Here is a 19,044-nt window from a genome sequence, read left to right as displayed (position 1 = left end):
AAAAAAAAGAAACCCAGAAAATTCTTTATGTGCTAGAATTGAATCATTTCACAGAAACTCCTAGGCTTTTGACATCATAACCAGAATATAAAGTCCGTTGTAATTGTGCAATCAGCCTCCTAACAGGAAAGACAATTTGGTCATTCAATTAGGAGGGAATTAAAGTCAATATGAGGACAGCACACACCATCCAGGGGACATTGAGCTCTGAACATCGATTCCACTCTTTCATTAACTTTTTAAAATTGAATCACTTTTATGCTTCTACATACATTCTCCTTGAAAAATCCCAGTTTTTATTTTCTCCTCTCAACCCAAGAAGTAGAGTTTTACGTATAAATATCGCCCCACCTCTAATTTCTGTGGCCAACTTAAAAATCAATTAGAAGCATAAAGTAATTTCTGGAATGCAGGCTAAAGGAAAAAGAAAATGTACTAAATTGCTAATTTTTTTTTTTCTTTATTTTCTGAAAGAACACTGGCTGTGTGTCTGATGGCTTCTAAAGTGCATATTTTGTATTGGTTACAATTACCCAGACTTTTGTGTTCCCATTTCCCATGATTTTTTGGATGGAAGTTTCCAGAAGGACTCGGCTCAGTTTTTATAAAATCTCTTGGTGCCACTGCAGGCCTTTATTTCAGGAGCATTCACGGTTGATGCCTTAACCATTCACGTGATGTTTTGTTTTAGCTTAAATCTTCCCATAAGGGAATAAAACACGGGAGTGGGAGAAGAAGGTTTGAGATAGAGGATGTTATTTTTAGCTGGAAAAAAGTTAAAATAAGCAAGTGCGTGATATCACGTAACACAGCCTCCTCTGGGTTCCACACACAGCAAAGTTCACACAATCCAACCTTCCATGTAGCTGTATGAAAACAACATGTTTGCTATTTATAGGGAATTGCCTTGGGGAAACCAGCTCCAAGGAGGAGAATAGATTGTTCCAAGGCAAACTGGACGTGAGTGGATGGGCCTCTTCAAAGGTAAGGGCTTGGGCATGTGTGTGAGTATGTGTGTGTGTGCACACACGCACATTTGGGGTCAGGGTAGTTGGTGGTGGGGTGGGTGATGGGAGCTGTTCAAAACCACTTTGTGATTATAGATAATAAAAAAAAAAATTCAATCGGAAGTGCGTTCTGCCAAACTTCACAATAAACCTCCTAGCAGGACATTGAGATTTTCTAAATCAGGGTCAGACCCACAAGCATAAGGCCAACAAGTTCAGTGGGAAAAATGACTCTTCTTCCCAGTTCTTTTTTTTTTTCCTTTCTTTTTTCTTTCATTTGGAAGGGACCTCCTCATATACATGCAGAGCAATTTTCCAGTACATTAACCCAGGAGGGATCCTCTCTCTGTCGGCTCAAGAGCCAGAAAAGTTGAGAAACAGGGTGAAGGGAAGATGGATGGGCCTGGGATATAAGAGAGGGCAGTTTTTCCACTGTCCTGCCCTGTACACCTAGGACAAAGACTTCATTGACTGCAATGCTTGACATCAGCCTCATAAACTAGTAGTCGGCACAAAAGGTTGACACTTGAAAGTACCAGTCCCTGCCTTCTTTCTATTGCAGCTGTGCACGGGGGCTGGGCCTAACAGTGGTGCCCCTTTGTTAGCCCATAGGACAAGAGGTGAAGATAAATAGTGTTGACTTTAATGTAGTCACACAATTTTGCTATTTCCAGAAAGACAACATTTCCTCCCAGGCCTCACATCGGGGCCCCAGGAGGTATAACTCTCTTTCCTTTTGCCAGAGAGCAAGGGTAAGGTTGGGCTGGCATCCTCGTGAGGGTGCAGACTGGACATGAGGCTTCAAGGAAGGAGTAGATGAGGGACCAGTGTGGAGTCATTCGTGGGACCTGTTGCTTGTCCTCTGTGAGAAGGTGGTATGGTTTTCATGCATTCCAGCTTGGTCACAGTGGTTTCTTTCATTTTCTCAAGATCCCTGGAAATGGTCCTAGAGGGAGAATAAAATGGATGCAGGAAGCAAGACTGAAAACATGTGCAATTATATTATTTAAAAGATTTTTAAAAACCACCATGATATCTTTCTGATTATTACAAGTCCACAAGGCAAAATGCTTCCCTGAGAACCTTTCAGTAACAGACTTTAAGACAAGCATTTAGTATTAATAATGCAAGAATTCAAGGATCTTAGGTGCTGAAGGCAGGAACACATCAGCTGTGTGGTCTATTGCACTTGGTTGTTATGATAATTAGTTGTTATTTGAGCATCAGCATAGGTAAATTCTTTTGTGTTTTTGTTTTTGTGTCTAGGAAGAAAGAATTGAAATATGGGACACAGAGCCCATTGAGAGGTTACGGCCAAGTTAGTTGGGCTGCAGAAAGATAGCCCTGCCTGAAAGTCATCCTAAGTCCTCTGACTTCAGAGTGCCACTCTGGTTCTGTCTTTTCCCTCTCTGGAGAGACTCACTGGAAGATAATGTCTGAGCCATCTGCAGTCATCAGCATCTGTCTCCAGTCAGGCCTCTCCATGTGCAGAGTGGACGCCAAGAGCTTAGAGCATCAGGCTCTGAAGAGGCATCCAAAAGTATTTTACGTGCAGAGCGAGGGAGGTGTGGAGGCTCAAATACCTACAGGCCCCTTATCCAGGCTGAGGAAAAGTCAGAGCTGAGACATAAATGCCAGAGGAGAGCTCTATTTAACCACCAACCGTGGAACTCAGATCAATCACACATTAGCTGGTTTTAACATTTGGCTGCATTTTCCCTCTCGTCCCCCCGTCAAGTTTCCAAGTTTAGAACTCCGTTCTGCTTATGACACCTCACTGCATTATTTGAGCATATACTTGAGAAATTACAGATCCGAGGTATTTCAAAAACTTCATTCTCTACAACTCTGCTACAATTTCATTCTAGAGAACACTGCTTGAAGCTAAGACTTAAAGATCTCTCCTTTGATAAGAAAGGATTTGAGATTGGATCTTTTCTATGAATCTTTTAAGTAAACACATCTACCCCCAAAACTAATAGTTGCAAGTTGGGCAACAAGTTTCTTGAAAATAGAGAAAGTACTGATGAGCTTCACATTCATAGAGGTTTAACCTTCTCTTTAGGAAAACACTGTAGCTGATGCATTTACTCATGAACTTAAAGTCTTTTGTGTAACTTGCCATGGTTTGCTTTTAAATGGTCATGTGGCAATAATTTTGACGTATTGGTAAATGCTTCATGTTCTGAAGAAGGATTTCAGCAATTGTCTTCTGTTTTACCTTTGGAATTCCTGAGTTCATTATTTGTAGGGTATACTTATGTTTATTTTTGCATAAGTAGAGCCTTGATTGTTGTAACTAGCCTACTAGTTATCTCAGAATGCCACCCCCTCCCATCTTCATAGCCCAGGCCTGGTTTCTGGGGAAATAGTGGTGTGAAGCTAATTGTGCCCATCTGCCTCTGCCTGGTGGACTGTCCCCTTCCTGGTCTCAAGGCCATTGGCTCTTTAGCTCTACCATTCTCTGGGCTCTGGAATGTAGAGTGTCATTTGGCAGCTCTCAGACATGAAGTGCTAAGCTTCTTTGTAGCAGAGAAAAAAAAAAAAAATAGCTGGATACCAAATCCAGAAACCCCAGTTTGGAAGAGTAGGAAAGAGAAAAGGTTAGAGCTTCATCTGAAAAATTTTCCTATGATGGTGAGACATGAGCTACTATTAATAGAAAATTTGCTGTGTTTTTCTGTGTCCACGTACACCTCTTCTGGCCCACTGCTCTCCAAAAGGCACGTGGTCCCACAGGCGTTTAGTGTCAGTGAATGCCTAAGGTAGAGAGGGAACATTCTAAGCCCCTCTCCTCACCAACAGAAAGTAACTGGACTCGTTTCTCCTACTTCTCTTCCCCACCCCATTTACTTGCTGTGCCTTGACTCAAAGCACGGGAAGATCTCACCACCCTGGGTTATCCTGCAGACTCTGCAGTTGAAAAAGTCTCAATATTTTCTTCTGAAGATCTTCTACCTGAGAAGTAATGAGGCTATGGGAAAATCATGGATTGGGTTCTGGGGAGACCTCAGCTCTGGTCTGTGCCTTCTTAATTGAACTGGGGCAACAATTTCACCTCCCTCAATTTTCTTATCTGTAAAATGGTCAAACTAGACTTAGGTTTGAATGATTTTTTTTCTCTTTCTCTCTTGCTCCCTAACAGTGACCTGCATTATAAGTAATCATGGAAAACAAATGAGACAGCGTTTAAGAAAACAACTGGACATTGAAGAGTATAATCTCATTTAAGATACTAGAAAGGTCAGTGAATTTGACGTGTATCCACGATTAGGCATTTCCTCCACTCTATTTTTAGGCCTGTGTCATGGAATTGGAATTGATGTGTCTTTGGAGTTTTCTTAGTTCCACTTGAGGACACATAGTTTTGTGACCGCACCATTAAAAACTGACTTTCCAGGCAGTGGCTTCGGCATGTAGATGGCCCCATGGGATTCAGCGATTGGCCTGATGTCCCCAACATGAGTCCGAGTTTTAAAAATTCCTTTAAATAAACATTTGCATTCTGGCTTATTTGAAGGTGTTGTAATGCTTCCTGACAAAAACTCTAGTTCTAGTTGCATGATACAAAACCTTTAGGTAAAATGGGCATATCAATCCTTTTGTATTTATGCCAATACAGGCTGTGGGTGCCACTGTGACCGTATTCTGTGTCCTGGGAGCTGGTTTGAGCAGGTCAGCCCTTCCTTTGTCCCTCATTCACTTTATCTCTGAGAGCTAGACTATTGGTGCAGATAAAAAGAAAAGATCTTCTTTTTTGATCCTAAGGCAGAAGGACTTCCTCTATGCAAGGAAACTAAGTAAAACCAAGGGTGTGGGTGCATAATCAGAAAAAGAAAGGTTGAATTGGTTTCATTGCTCTTCTTGCTGATGTTGGCACCAAGAGATTTCTGTTAAAGGCTTATGACTACTTATGAACCTTGATGCCAACTTTACACAGACAGGGATCAATTGAATGAGAGAACCAATTTTTGGTTCTAGTTCTCTAGCTTTGTTTTCTCCTCCGTGATTCAACCTCACATGATAATAACTTAGTAAACACGTCCAATTTGACAACCTGCAAATCTCAACATTGATCTACCTCAAACTCAATGCCTGTCTCTGCTTAGGGCTCTGATTTCCTTTCATTTCCCCTTTTGCATTATTCTTACTGTCTTTGTTGTCCAAACTCAAAAATTTAGCCTTGCTTCTGAATTTTTTTCTTCTCTTTTTCTCTTGCTTCCTGTGTGTTAACAGTGATCTAATCCTATTGATTCTTTCTTCCTTCTATGACCTGATTTTATCCTTTCTATTTCTGTTGCCCCATTTAGTGAAGGATCTCAGATTTTTATGCCTAAACTACTGCAGTAACCCCCTGAGTTTTCTTTTTCCTCACTTACCTAATATAATTTGCTGCTGCAGCTACCTCTCTTCTCTATATGCTTCTATGACTTATGCTTCAACCTTGTTTTTCCACTTTTTATTCCCTCATACATTTCAATTCAATTCCTCTGCAAGACTGCCTTGAAACCTGTAAGACCCCCATAAGAGCCCTGTGGATACTTTCTCTCTGGACACTAATGCACCGTTAGCATTTACCATATACATCACTATTCTCATTTGAGAAAACACATTAAAATATCGAATACAGTCTTCTGGGGCTTCTTAGAATCATGAACACAATCACATGAAGATTATATATCGGGTCAGAAAATTGGATAAAGACATGGGTATTATCAATAATAACATTATCACTGGTTATCATTGATTGTTTCTTATGTGCCAAGAAATATTTTGAGCAATGTATTGTCCATTGACTCATTTAATTCTACAGTAACCCTATGAAATTGGTACTAAGTATTCCATTTCATAGATGTGAAAATAGAGGTGTAGAGAGGCTTAGTATGATGAGGCACATATTTTAATGGAGCTCTGACAGATTATGGAAGCCCAGCAGGAGGATGACTGCCATCCAGTTGGGAGAGGGATTGTAAAAGAGGTTATAAACGAAGAGGAAAGTTATTTGGTATTTTCCGTTTAATGAATTAGAAATGCTACTTTTTTAGTCTGATATTATTATAGTTCTATGAGCTCATGTTGCGCTCTAACCAGATCTTAAGCTCCTTGAGGATGGATATTAACTTTTTCTGTTACATCATTTAATCCGATGCTTTACACATAGCAAGTGTATATTGAGTGAATATTAATTGACTTTTGTTACTTTCAGTACAGAGATGCTGCATTTAAGCTTTTTGTTTTTGGTTCTTATTACTGTCCTAGTTATATACTTTGAGTTAGTCTGCTACTTCAATTGTTGAGAATTAGGTTGCTTAGTATATACACTATGTACCCACCAATATTATTACAGTGATCATATTTTTGGGTTTCAGTTTATTATGAAATTTTTTGGACCTGTTTTTCTCCATTGATTCTATTTAGAAGTACTAGCTAAGCAGGGTTTGATTTACAATGGAAAGGATTAAGGCTGGTATAGGTGACCTGATGTGAGCTGCTAAAGATTTTCACAGAACTATTGCTGTTTTCTAGAGTTTCTCATTCTGGTGGTGTGACTTTTTTGATGTGCCAGTGACTTTCTCACAGCGTTGTTGAGAAGATTAAATGGAATAATAAAAGTAAAGTAATTAGAACAGAGTATAGCACATGGTAGTGTTATATATTATAAGCATTAAATATTATCATTGTCATCCTCATCATCATGTTCATGGTCATCACCATCATCACCATCATGAACATCATCATCATCATCACCATTACCATTTTCACCATCATCATCATCATCATCATCATCATCATCATCAACTCCTGTCCATGTATCTCTAAATGTCAGTGGATATCAGTGATCAAAATCATGACATGGTTCCAGTACTAATATTATTGGGTGATCTTAGGAGAGGACTTATAGTATGAGAACTAGCTAATCCTTTCAGAGCAAAGGCAGATGTACTTCATTAATATACAAGTGGGTGTCATCCCTTCTCATGCATCATATGTGACATTCTTTCGAGTGGGGGAGGATGTGGTTGTTCTCTGCTTGGAGAAAGTATCTATGACTACCTGGACATACCTCCCCTCACTCCTGATTTGACCTTCCATCAGCATCCTCGATCCAAAAGTGGATTCCATTTACATTCTATTCAATAAATACAATTATTTTTAAGTTCATTTTAAAGTTACTAGCAAGTAAAAGCCCTGAAATGTCTAAACTAAAATTGAATTTATGGTTGATCAGAAGTTTTTTACAAATCAGTTTGTTCTTTAAATTAAATGCAATTAAAAACTGCATTAGAAAAGAGAAGTTATTTGCAATTTAAAGGAAAAACAGAGTCAAGGTAAAATATATTTTGCTGGTGAGTCATTTGTTCTTTCCAAGGGCAAATGACACATATTTAAATAAAGAGAACTAATCATTTTGAATAATAACTATTGAGACATTCTTGTCCAGAAAGCTGCATGTTCAAAAATATTGATTTGGCATTTCCCCCCCTGAATTCTCTTGAAGTAAAAACAATGTAGAGTTTTGGGTGCGGATGAATTATCAAGTACATGGTTATGGTTTGTTTCAGTTCATCTTTCATGTAACTCATTCTTTTTAGTAAAACGTATTGTCTATAACAAAAAGAACTTAAAAAATAAAAGTTAAAAATGTATATATGGGTTGATAACACTGGATTTGTACATTTTTATGTTTGATCAACCCTAATGGTCTACAGTATGGGTTTACCCAGTATATAGTCTGCATTTTGAAGGTAAACCCACTCAACTGGTTAATTGAGTTAAAAAAGGAAAAAGAACAAAATCCTAAAAATTATATTTAATGGATTTTCTTAACTATTTTCCAAAAATTTTTCCTCAAACCCATTTTCAAGCTACAGTTCAAACATTCTTAAACAGACTTCAAAGTTCACTAAGAAGTAAAATAAAAATCAGTGTAAGGAAAGCAACATGAGTTTTCCTAGTTCATCGTTTATTTCTTAATTAAAAATCGGAAAGAGGTAGAAGAAATATGATCTCAAAATAAAGTTTAAAATGATTAACACACTTTATTTTTTAATTCATTGTCCTTCTCTCCTATTGCTACTAGCTGAGCTTACGGAATGCCTGGAATAAAGAAGTGTCCCTCTAGTACTTTCTTAAGAGTGCCACTGAAACATAAGGCAATGTTCCGGTGATTTTGATGAGAATTTCTGATCCTGTGCTATTTTTTCTTCTTAAAAATGGTCATAATTTTCATGAATAATAGTTGTTACCAAGCTATTTTATGAAGTAATTGATATAAATGAATTCATTGGTTATTTATGATTTTAATCAATCTGTGAACAAGGGAAATGATAAACTGGGTCTACACCAACTAGAATCAAGTCTCGTGAGAACACAAATTCAACAGTAGGTTTGAAAATGAATCAGGACACCTCGCCACTCAAAATCTTTTCCGTTTTGGACTTTAAAATATAAACATTTCTGGCTATCCAAAAAATTAGTAACTACTCACTATAGAAATTTTAGAATTTGGGAAGACCTCCTAAAAATTATTGTCTTCTGATATAACCTCTCAAGGACAATCCAGGTTAGTCTCATGCTTCAATTCTTTGTAAATGGTGTGCAGAGTGAACATGTACAATATCTAACAGTCTGCACAGGACTTGACCAACGTGAGGCACTGCTACATGTAAACAGTTGATCTGGGTGTACTATGTTTTGCTGACTATTGTCTCTGTTGTATATATTCATATATATGTCCATAAATAATTTACACATTTATAAGTTTATATATTGGCTACAATGCGTACATATACAATCTTATACATTTATACATTTTGGATATGATAATTACAATGTTGATACTTAGACTATTCCAACTATTGTTTAGTTCTGATTAATCTGTGAAAATAAAATTGTTGCTAGGCAAATTAGAAATGCAAATTATACTGGTGGTGGAGAATAACTTTTTAAAGTACTTCACATACACCTTCCAAACTCCTGTTTATTAGCAATGACTATGTGAAGTATAAATCATTCTTAGCAAGACCATAGCAAAGCTGAGAGAAGAACTTTAGCAGGGCAATATTTTCTTATCACCAACAGGGCTACAGCATGGAATTTTAAATAATCTGTATGGCTGTTTAAGATATTTGTTTGTACTCTCCGCCAATCAATTCATTATTTTAGCACCACCCCCAAGCAGTTTGCTCTATGAAGTAAATATTTTACTTAATTAAAATTTTATTTTGCAATCTAACTTCATTGTTCAAAAGCAAACTGAGCTACATAGAATGAATTTAACAAATTTTTTCTTTAAGAGGCAAAATTATATTCTGGAAACATTATGATGTTGTCGGTACCAAATAACAGTGGACGTTTTACAGATTCTCAATGAGGAGTTAAGTTCACCTTGAAGCTTGCATATAGTCTCCCCCAAATGAGTATTTGTTAAATTGGAAATCCACAAGGAAGTCTTGAAGAAGCATTTTTTAGACGTTAGGAATAAAGGAAGGAGTTCCACTTTTTGGCTTATTCTTTTCCAAAGAGTCAGTCTTGGGTAATCAGAATGGTTCATGTAAGAAATAACGGGCTCATGCCAATGGTTGCCTCTTTAATATTGCAGTGATGAGTATACTCACCTTATTCTGAAAGAGGATTTCTTTGCTATAACAATCCATTTACATTTCCTGGTTATAATAGGAAAGTACACTTATGTGAGCTGTTATTGAAATGCCAAAGCCCGATAAAAAAATCAACTGAAAATTAGGTTTCAACATAAAGATGCACTTCATCACACGTGGTACCAGATCACAGAGTACCATACAGAATAGCTTTGCCTTCTCGTTTGATGTGAAGGTATTATGAGAGCACACATTTTTACGTTTATTTACACCCCAAAATGTCCTGTAACAGGGAATTCACTCCATCAGAGAAGAGCGATTTCTATCCTCATTTGTGTTTGAAACATGAAAACAACATAACAGCTGCATGCTGCATTGAATAAAGAAGATACACATGCATTTAAATCACTTATATCTTACTTTTTTATGATGCAATTGTGAATTATGTTCTTTTTGCATCTGTAATTAGAGGGCAGAACAGATGGCGAAGGCTTCGTTTAAAGTGATGTGTCCATTAAAATAACCTATGCTGCCAAATGATTGTTCACTATAACAGGGCATTCATTCACTATGGCAGGCACTTTGCTGTACTGAAATATGTTGCAAAGGCCCCTGGACTATACATGACGCTTATTATTTTTAAGGGCTTTCCAATAAAAGGGTTCACTGTAGCACAGCTAGCTTTGTACCTCATTTATCTTCTGAGCATATGTTTTACTATATTGTTCTAATTAAAAAGTGACCTTGTATATAATGATCAGAACTCAGTGCTGAAAATGATTCATATAGGAGCTGGGGACATGAGAAGACAGTCCAAGTCACATTAAACTGGGCAGTGAGAAGGGAATGGGAGTGGTGGATTGTGGGGGAGAAAATCTTTTCTTAAGATCACGAGTGCAAAGAGTTCAGAAAAATCAGCTCATCTCCGGGACATGGCAACCTCTACTTGCACATTTTTTTGTAGGAGGTTTTTTGAGAAAAACAAAAACAACAAACATAAAAGGGTAAAGATCACCATAAAGTTTGGTTCAAAGAAGAAGGTCATATAAAATTTAATTATTTTACATTTGGCCAAAACATATTGACTTCTATGCTGTTTAAAGCTAGTGAAGATGTGTTTTGCTTTGCTTTGCTTGGCCAAGATATGTTGGAATTATTTTTGGCATGTCAGATTTTGTTGGCTATATTTATTATTTGACTTCCATTTTTGTCACCTTCTAAGAACAAAGAGCTTTCAATTGTCATTTTATAGAATGCGAAGAACTCTGCAAAATAGTTCGTACTTCCCCGTTATGAAGGAGAAAACAGTATTCCAGAGATTATGAGAGTGGCCTTACTTATCCAGCTGGGAAAGGCACTTAAAAAATCACAGAAAACAATAGAAGAAAACATAAATGACTTCTTTGCGTGGTTTCTGGGGAAAAGATTTTCTAAGTCAAAACTGATGAAAAACAATAAAAAACACACGTTAAAAGTTCCACAAACAAAATTAACATGCAAACATCTAAGTAGAAGAAAATACTTATGACTGATAAGAAAGGAAAATTGTTATCCTTAATATGTGAAGAACTCATACAAATCAATAAAAAAAGTATTGAGAATACAGGAGGAAATACAAAGAACAATCAAAATAATGGTGCGTTCAACTTCAATTGTATTCAAAGTATTTTAAAATAAATCACAAAAAATAATATTTTCAACTAAAACTTTAAGAACCATTTTCAAAATGTTCTCATACTCAACTTCTGATGAAGACTTAGTAAGAAGGCCTTGCGGTAAAGGAATTGTATGCTAGAAGTCTGAAAAGCATTTGATAAATTTGCACCAAGAACATTAAAAAATTGTGTGCAATTTATCCATAAGTTCTACTTTTATAAGTCACTCTTAAGGAGTTAAGCAGAAGTGGGGACAAAACTTTGTGTACTAGGATATTAATAATAGTGTTATATATGGAACTAAAAAAACTTGGAAACCACTTAAATGCCACCACTTGGGTAATAGTTTGGCAAACTGTAATATTTGCATATAATGCCCAAATATTTCAGCATTAAAAATAATAACCTTAAAATTTGGTTTCTGTTTGCCTGCAAGGAAGAAATCTTATATGAGGATGACTCACATACAATTTTACATTGCAAAATTCATTATGAAAATTTATTTCTGGCAAACTGAATTCCATCTCTCAGGCATTCTTCCCTTAAATTTTGGTTAATCAATGGGAAATTCTCATACTTTGGCAGTTTTTCTGCACCAGCCTTTCTGTGGGTAGTTAATGATCTGTAAACAACCATTTAAAGGCACCAGGAGAGTTCACCATTTAGGAGCATTCTGTAGGGAACTCTTTTGTAAAAGGAAAAGTCTTTGGATGATACAAATATTCACCCCTAAACAATTTTTTATTCGGCTTAAACTTTATTAAAGTCCTAGGTGGAGCTACGAGTCAACATAAAAGTATTTTTATTTCTGAAAAAAATCACTGCCATTTTACCAGAGTGAATGTTTCCCTACCTTCTTTAGTGAACTTTCATTTAGCATTGTGACAAGAGGGTGCACTACAGACATAGAGAAATTCTGAATGACAGGGACTTGGTCTTCAGATTTTTTGAATTGCTGTTTATGGAATTCCATAAATATTCTTCCCCTCTTTTAAGGGGCATTGCTGACCTGAGGTAGAGCTTAGAGGTGAAGCAAGCACAGTTAAATTAAGCAGTCTTGCTTGGGTCTTGCAGTCGTTGGGGAGGAATTTAGAAATACCCATGGGCCACCTGCACTCCTGTAATGACCCTGTGGAATATCACAGCTCTCCCTGATGTTGAATGCTAGGATTAGGGAAACTGGAATTCCATGTTTAGCCTCCTTGCCTGACTCTCATGTAATCTCCCAATGTCCCAAAATGTCCCAGTGTAGACTAAGCTTATAAGTAACACGAGGCTCAAAAGAAAATCACAAGGATTAAGGAGATAGTAGTATCAAAATAATTTTTACACTTGTACAAGAGAATTAAACACTTATTTACTGTATTATGCCTTCCTGTCCACACCATCCCAGATCGTAAAATCCTACAGAATACGTGCAAGACCTCATTCACATCTTCTTTTCCAGGGCTTCCTCCAGACACTAGCTAAGAGCCCACATTTCCTTGTTTTATAAATAGGGATTTTCTTCCCTTTCACTGGACTACACATAAAGTATCTGCCTATAGTTTCTGAGTGGAGTGCTATTAAATTCTAAACTCTTTGGGGGATGCCCATATATTCCAAGGATCAATAGTTCTGCCAGTGTTTATGTTACTTTTATTTATCAGCATCTCCTCCATCATCATTAACTGCCTCACACAAGGCCCTGGACAAAACTTAAAGATACTTTTTCTGTCCATTAGGAGCTCAGAAGCTAGTTCCTTCATGACACAATGTGATTCATCAGTAATGAAGAAATTAAGTATTTGGCATTCAAGATTCAGGTTTTTGCAAACGTAAAAAATATTCTAGACATACTCTTTATCGATGTAAAATAGAACCAGGACATAAAAGGAGTTCAGGACTAAGGCAGAGTGAAAAATAGCTGAATATGCACTGAAATGTGGTTGCCAAATATGCCAGAGAAAATGGTTCTTTTGTGTTTTTTATTATGAAAACTCAATTTTAAAATATCAATATTTTACGCTTTAATTTTTGATCTCTGACCAAGCTATTTGTCAATGTTGGAATGGTGTTCTGCAGCCACTCCTTATGTGCTTTTACATTGTGAAATGGGTCTTTGGTGATCATTCTTTTTCACTGAGTGCATCTATCTTTCTAAGTTAAGACTTTCTGTTTTTACCTCCCAAAAGGTTACGTCTATAATAATTGTGTTATTCTACCTGCCAGTGGCCATTTCTCAATTATTCTAACTGAAGAATTTGTGGTTTCCAGAAGGAATATGCTTCCCATTTCTTCCTATACATACATGTTTGCTTAATGAATGCTTGTGGTTTGTTTCCTCTGCCCCAGAAAATTAAAAGGCCAGAGATCAGAACAGAAAATGCTAATTCAAAGGCTGAGCATGGCATGGTTTGAAGCTTTTGTCGGCCTGGCGAGATGGTTTGAAATTCGATGGTTTATTCAAGGGGTTTCTTCTGCCTATGCAGGTTTTAATTCTTTAAGGTCAATCCAAGAAGCTTTGCAGCTTTACATATCTGGCCACCCAGGTAAGCCGAGTGTGTGTGTGTGTGTGTGTGTGTGTGTGTGTGTGTGTGTGTGCTCGAGGGCATGTGTGTGTGTGTGTGTGTGTGCATGTGCCTGCACACACATGCCTCCAGACCTTGAGCATTAATTCCAGTTGTGAGTGAAAGTGATGACTGACATGTTTTCACAGAGGACAGTTTTCAGGTCTTGAAGAGACCTGTTGGGATAAACACATTCAAGATAATAGCATTGGAGCAGGACAAAAGCAACATCATTGTGAAAATGCCTTCAACCTGAAACATTCTGATGGAACTATGCATGAACAATGGACACAAAACTGCCTAATGTGGTATGTAAAGATAGCAATAACCCTTAATGGCAACTGTAAAATGAAGCATTATGTTAGCCAGCAGAAAGGAAAATGCAAATTGATTCTCTTTTTGTTTAGATGTAAGTGCTTATCAAGGTTAGTAGGTATTCAAGGTCTGCGACACCAGAATAATTTGTTTTGTTATAATACATGTAAAAGAAGAGCACTTGGGGCTTTCTGAGTGACTCAGATGGCCAGATAAAATTGCACAGCTTGGGATTTAACAATCTTCTCTCAACATATCTCCTACTCTCTCTGATGGAGGGGAAGGAGATTCGGAACTGAAACGCTTTCAAAAGTGAGATGGCAGAATTAATCGTTATAACGGATGATAGCTGGTAATATTTCATTCCTCAGTGAGATTACAGAATTGACACTTGCATTTTTACTTGAACTATGTCATAGCTGCCTAATCAGCAAAGGCTTTCCAAGCTCCTTGTCTCAGGTACCTGGACATTGGCAAGATGTTCGCTCTTGATTCTCTCCAATCACAGAGGTTCATTGGACAGAAAGATTAGGGTGTATGCGAATCAGTTTGGCTGGCCTATAAACCATACATAGCTCAACCACCAGATCTCCATCACTACCAGATCTAAAGTCTATAGAACCCTTTCTTCTGGCCCTGTTGCCACCCTTGAATAACAGCTTAATCTATGGATGCTGTCATGGAGTGACACCTATCATTGGATGAAGCAGTTTTTGGCAATGCCTTGATGCATCTCTATCCAGATGGTGGCTCAGGAAGAGGGAAGCTGGGAGGGCAGAAGGAATCACACTGATGGGCAAACCTTTTCATTTGGAAAACTGAGCCACTGTGAGAGCTACCGAATGTCTTCTTTGAATACAACTTATCTCTAATGACAAAGCTAGTTTATGAAGATGTTGGCAATGCTCAGAATTCTCTTTGAGCTGTTAGGTAGATGCAAAATGCAACTGGTTGTTCTTAAGCTCATTAATGAAACAGACAAAGCCAGCTCCATATGTGTGAACTTAAATGCAGAAATGGATACATCTCCCCAATTCTTAAGATTTTGGTTATTAGGATCTTGCTTTGGGTAAATTACTGAGCGAAATCATCTTTATAAACAATTGGGCCTTTTATAGGCCCAACTTGGTGAGTGGTAGAATGATGGAATTAGCTAGTTATTTACTACTCCATGGCATTGTATAGGAGTGATACCAAAAACATGCATGATATAGTCACTTTCCTCAGGGAACTTAAAATCTAATTTTTGGCTGGATGGTTTCTGTCCTCTCATGCAATTGCTCTTAAAATAAATAGGGCATTTTTTTTTTCTCTTGGGAATTCATCATTATCTGTCAAGGGAAAATAAATCACCAAGAAGATTTATACTGATTAAGAAAATAAAAGATAAAAATAAAACAAACTGTATTGGTGGTTTCTTTGGTTTTCTATCAGCATAAAAGAACTTGAGCTAGCTTAAAAAAAAAAGGATGTAAGGATACGGAAGGTGTTATGGAGGAACTGAATCAAATGGCCTCGGAAAGAGTAGAAACATGTCAGTCATGGGACCTCAAAGGGCAATTGATTCTGGGAACTTTCTCTTGAGACATACTATTAGTTAGCTCAGCTCCCAGTATTTCTCTGTTAAAATAAAGACATTCCTTAAAAAGAGAACCTGATTGGCCTAACTTGGGTCTCACCCAAGATAGTGTCCAAAGAAGCAGGATGATAAAACTCACACATGGCCACTGAGGGACCTTTCCTGGGCTGAGGGGAAGTTTCCAAGGAAGGGAAAAGTGTGAGTTAGATAGACACCCCAAAATATGTCAAGTACAATGGTGGAATAGTAAGCGTTCTCATTCTTTGCAAACACTGATCCCATTTAAGAGGGACAAATGCTGGCACGATGACAATTTCAGAATGGCACGGAGTTTACATTTATAGAAATTGATGATTTGGAGCAATGTGGCAGAGTTTGGAGCATGATGCCATATCCTCCTTTTCATCACGGTTGTCTCTCTCAATCTGTTGTTTCTCACTTTGACGGTCAGGCTACTAATAACTGCATTTGTGGCCCAAATGGGTCAGCAATAGTCCCCTGATCAAGTGACACTGTGGTTTCAGAAGAGGAAGTGATCTTGATTCTAGAATAAACTCCAAGTACCATAGCATGGCACTTGGGGCCTTTTTAAGTCTGACTCTTCCTTATACAGTGTGACTCCCCTTTTCAGCACCGCCCCCATGCCACCTTGATATGTAGTGTAGGCACATTTCCAGAGGCACATAGAACTTTTTGTGTTTTCTTGAACACATAGTATATTTTCCACATGGGTGCCCTTTTTGCTTATGCCATTTTTCTGACCTGGAATGCAGTCCCTCTCTTCTACCTGGAAAGTGCCTATTGGTCCTTTAGAGAACTTAGCAGGGTTCAAATACCACCTCCTCCAGGAAGGCCTCTTTGTCCCAAGCATCTGTCAAGTCCTGAGAACATGTGCTCCCAAAGATGAGGAATATGTTCCTTTGTCGCCTTTGCATTCTTCACAACAATCCGGCCCAATGCTGGCACACGGAATGCTTTTTGAAAGAAATGAGGCCGTGGAAATGTGAATACGAACTGGAGACTTCCAGAACATCTCTTCCCGCTGCTTCCCACAGCCATGCAGCTGTCACCTGGACCTTCCGTCTGCAGCCTATAGGTGGCAATGAGAGGTTTCTCTCTGATGCTTTTCTTTCCTTCAGGTCTGATGGCAATGACAGATCATGCAGAAGCATGCTGTGTTTGGAATGAAACCAACACAGCAACAGTGTTACACACACTTCAGTCCCCATCAATCTTAGCAGGATTTTTATATGGGGATTTTATGACGAAAGGCTTCATATCCCATCACACCTTCCCTGAGCCATCCACTCCCAGGGGAGTGTTTGTGTACAATTGCAAAAAAAGCCAAGAAAATCTGCAACATATTGTTATTTCTCAAGGTAGGCGGACTCCATTGTTCCTGTTGCGGGCTACACAGACCCACAGGCTATTTGGGTGTATGATGAATATATATTCTATATAGTCACATATTCGTTTGCACAAATTGTATAAGTATATACCTGCATACAGCAACCTTTCCTGGTCACAGGGTGATAAATCACATGCATACAAAAATAGCAAAGGAAAGGAAAGGAAAAATGATCACTGTTTCCACCGCTTTATAGATAAATATCATTTGTATGTCAACAGTGTGAGCAGAGGTGCAGAATTGTAAATGAGGTGAGATATGGGTCTTTCTAAATCTTTTGCATCTTTCATCTTTTTCGCTGTGTCCGTTTTCGTGAAATCTGCTTGCTGACAATTAGGGCCAGTGTGCTAATTTGCTTAATTTGGGATTGGAGGGAAACGTGGAATGATTTTGAACTTCTCTCAGAATACAGGGGAAGGGCCATCTGTCAGAATTAACTGGGTGTACAAATCCCTTTTGACTCATCTTCTCTGACAACAGGGTGGAAGAGTAACTGGTCGACCACAGCGTACCCTCTATTCACAGTGAGAAATATACTTTCCCTCTGAGAAGTCCATCAGTTAGCATAAACAAGGAGAAAGAGAAGGAATAACTTGGCAGGAAGCTCTGACTCTCCCCCTGCCTCGATTGAAGAGATCATCAAGGCAGGAGCCTGGCTGTAAAGTATCCCTCTCTTCCTCTGATGAGAGTGACAATCGAGGTGCCTGGAATCAGAGGGCAGGCTGCTCTCCTTTGGCAAACAAACACCCACTCTGGTAAGTGCCTTTTAATGTGCATCAAGTCTTTGTCTAGGAAAAGGATGCACAGTTGGCAAGTACAGAGCTGTAAGGGGATAGCTTTGACATGCTGATAAAGCTTCTCCGTTTACTTTGGACTTGACTTTATCATTTACTGAAGGATATTATTAGTGTGGAGATGATAGCCACTCTCTGACTTCTCGAACGAAAGCCAGTGAAATGTATACGAACAAAAGGTCTGTTATGGAGAACCCTACCCTGTTTGTTCGGTGACTTTGGGATCCTAATCATACAACTTAACAGAGATAAGGCCCGGAGCAGAGGAAAAGAGCCCACCCAGTGTGAGGCCCCCAGGAAGACCAGTGAAAGTCAGTCGTGTTAAAAATGGAAGCTCCTCCAACTCTGAGCATGTGTGTAGTTTTCCCTTATTGCAAATTTGATATTATAAAAATAGATTTGCTCTTTGGAGCCAGATGGCACCGCAGTACTTCTGAAGTTAAATCCAGCCTTATGATGACAATGTCCATTGCCAACAAGAAACCACTTGGACTGTGATGCCAAACCCTTCAGCTCTTGGTGAGTCCTTTGCATCAAGCAAGCACGTATGAACCTGTTTGAGTGCAAATATACGTACATTCCCCTGACAACAATGTGGATCGTGCTAGAGACGTGTTCTTGACTATTATTTTTGGTGGAATCTGGGTTTTATTGGTCATGTTTTTGTGTTTTTGTTTGTCATCTGCCTCATTCTTGTCTGAAAAAAAAATAAAGAACACATAAATGATAACCTTGGCACTTGATCATCAATTAGCTGGTTGCTTTACAACATGATTTCACTGTTCATTTTCCGATGGTTTCATTGATTGACTGACTGATTGATGCGACCATTAATTCAGCAAAGTCTGCGATGGCACACAGGCAAGATCATAGGATCTGGCGTGGAAAGATACACGTTGGGCTCATTAAGATATGGCATTTAATAACCTCGTCATCTTGAGAAACCATTTATAGTTTTCTCAACTTTAGTTTATATATATTATATGGAATATAATAATAATGATGATACCTAAAACATCATTTGTGAAGGTGATTTATAAACTCTGAGACACCATGCAAATGCTTTTATTCTTTTATTCACAGGCTACAACTATTACTGGAATACCGTACAAGTGAATAAGCATATTTTAAGCATCT

At 38.1% G+C, this 19,044-nt stretch overlaps 1 long non-coding RNA gene across 2 annotated transcripts; it reads left to right on the top strand.

Moving 5' to 3' along the window:
* Window positions 1-861: 861 nt before the first annotated feature.
* On the top strand, window positions 862-18,634 carry LOC105871249 (uncharacterized). 2 transcript variants are annotated; one of them, XR_012920011.1, is made up of 5 exons: window positions 862-984; window positions 4,153-4,250; window positions 13,734-13,793; window positions 13,961-14,119; window positions 17,594-18,634. It is a non-coding gene; the product is annotated as an uncharacterized LOC105871249 (long non-coding RNA). The 2 variants fall into 2 exon arrangements; XR_012920012.1 differs by lacking the exon at window positions 13,734-13,793.
* Window positions 18,635-19,044: the final 410 nt, after the last annotated feature.

This window comes from Microcebus murinus, chromosome 7, assembly GCF_040939455.1.
Source record: "Microcebus murinus isolate Inina chromosome 7, M.murinus_Inina_mat1.0, whole genome shotgun sequence".
In the NCBI taxonomy this organism is placed as follows: Eukaryota; Metazoa; Chordata; class Mammalia; order Primates; family Cheirogaleidae; genus Microcebus; species Microcebus murinus.
This window is presented reverse-complemented; position numbering and strand designations above follow the sequence as displayed.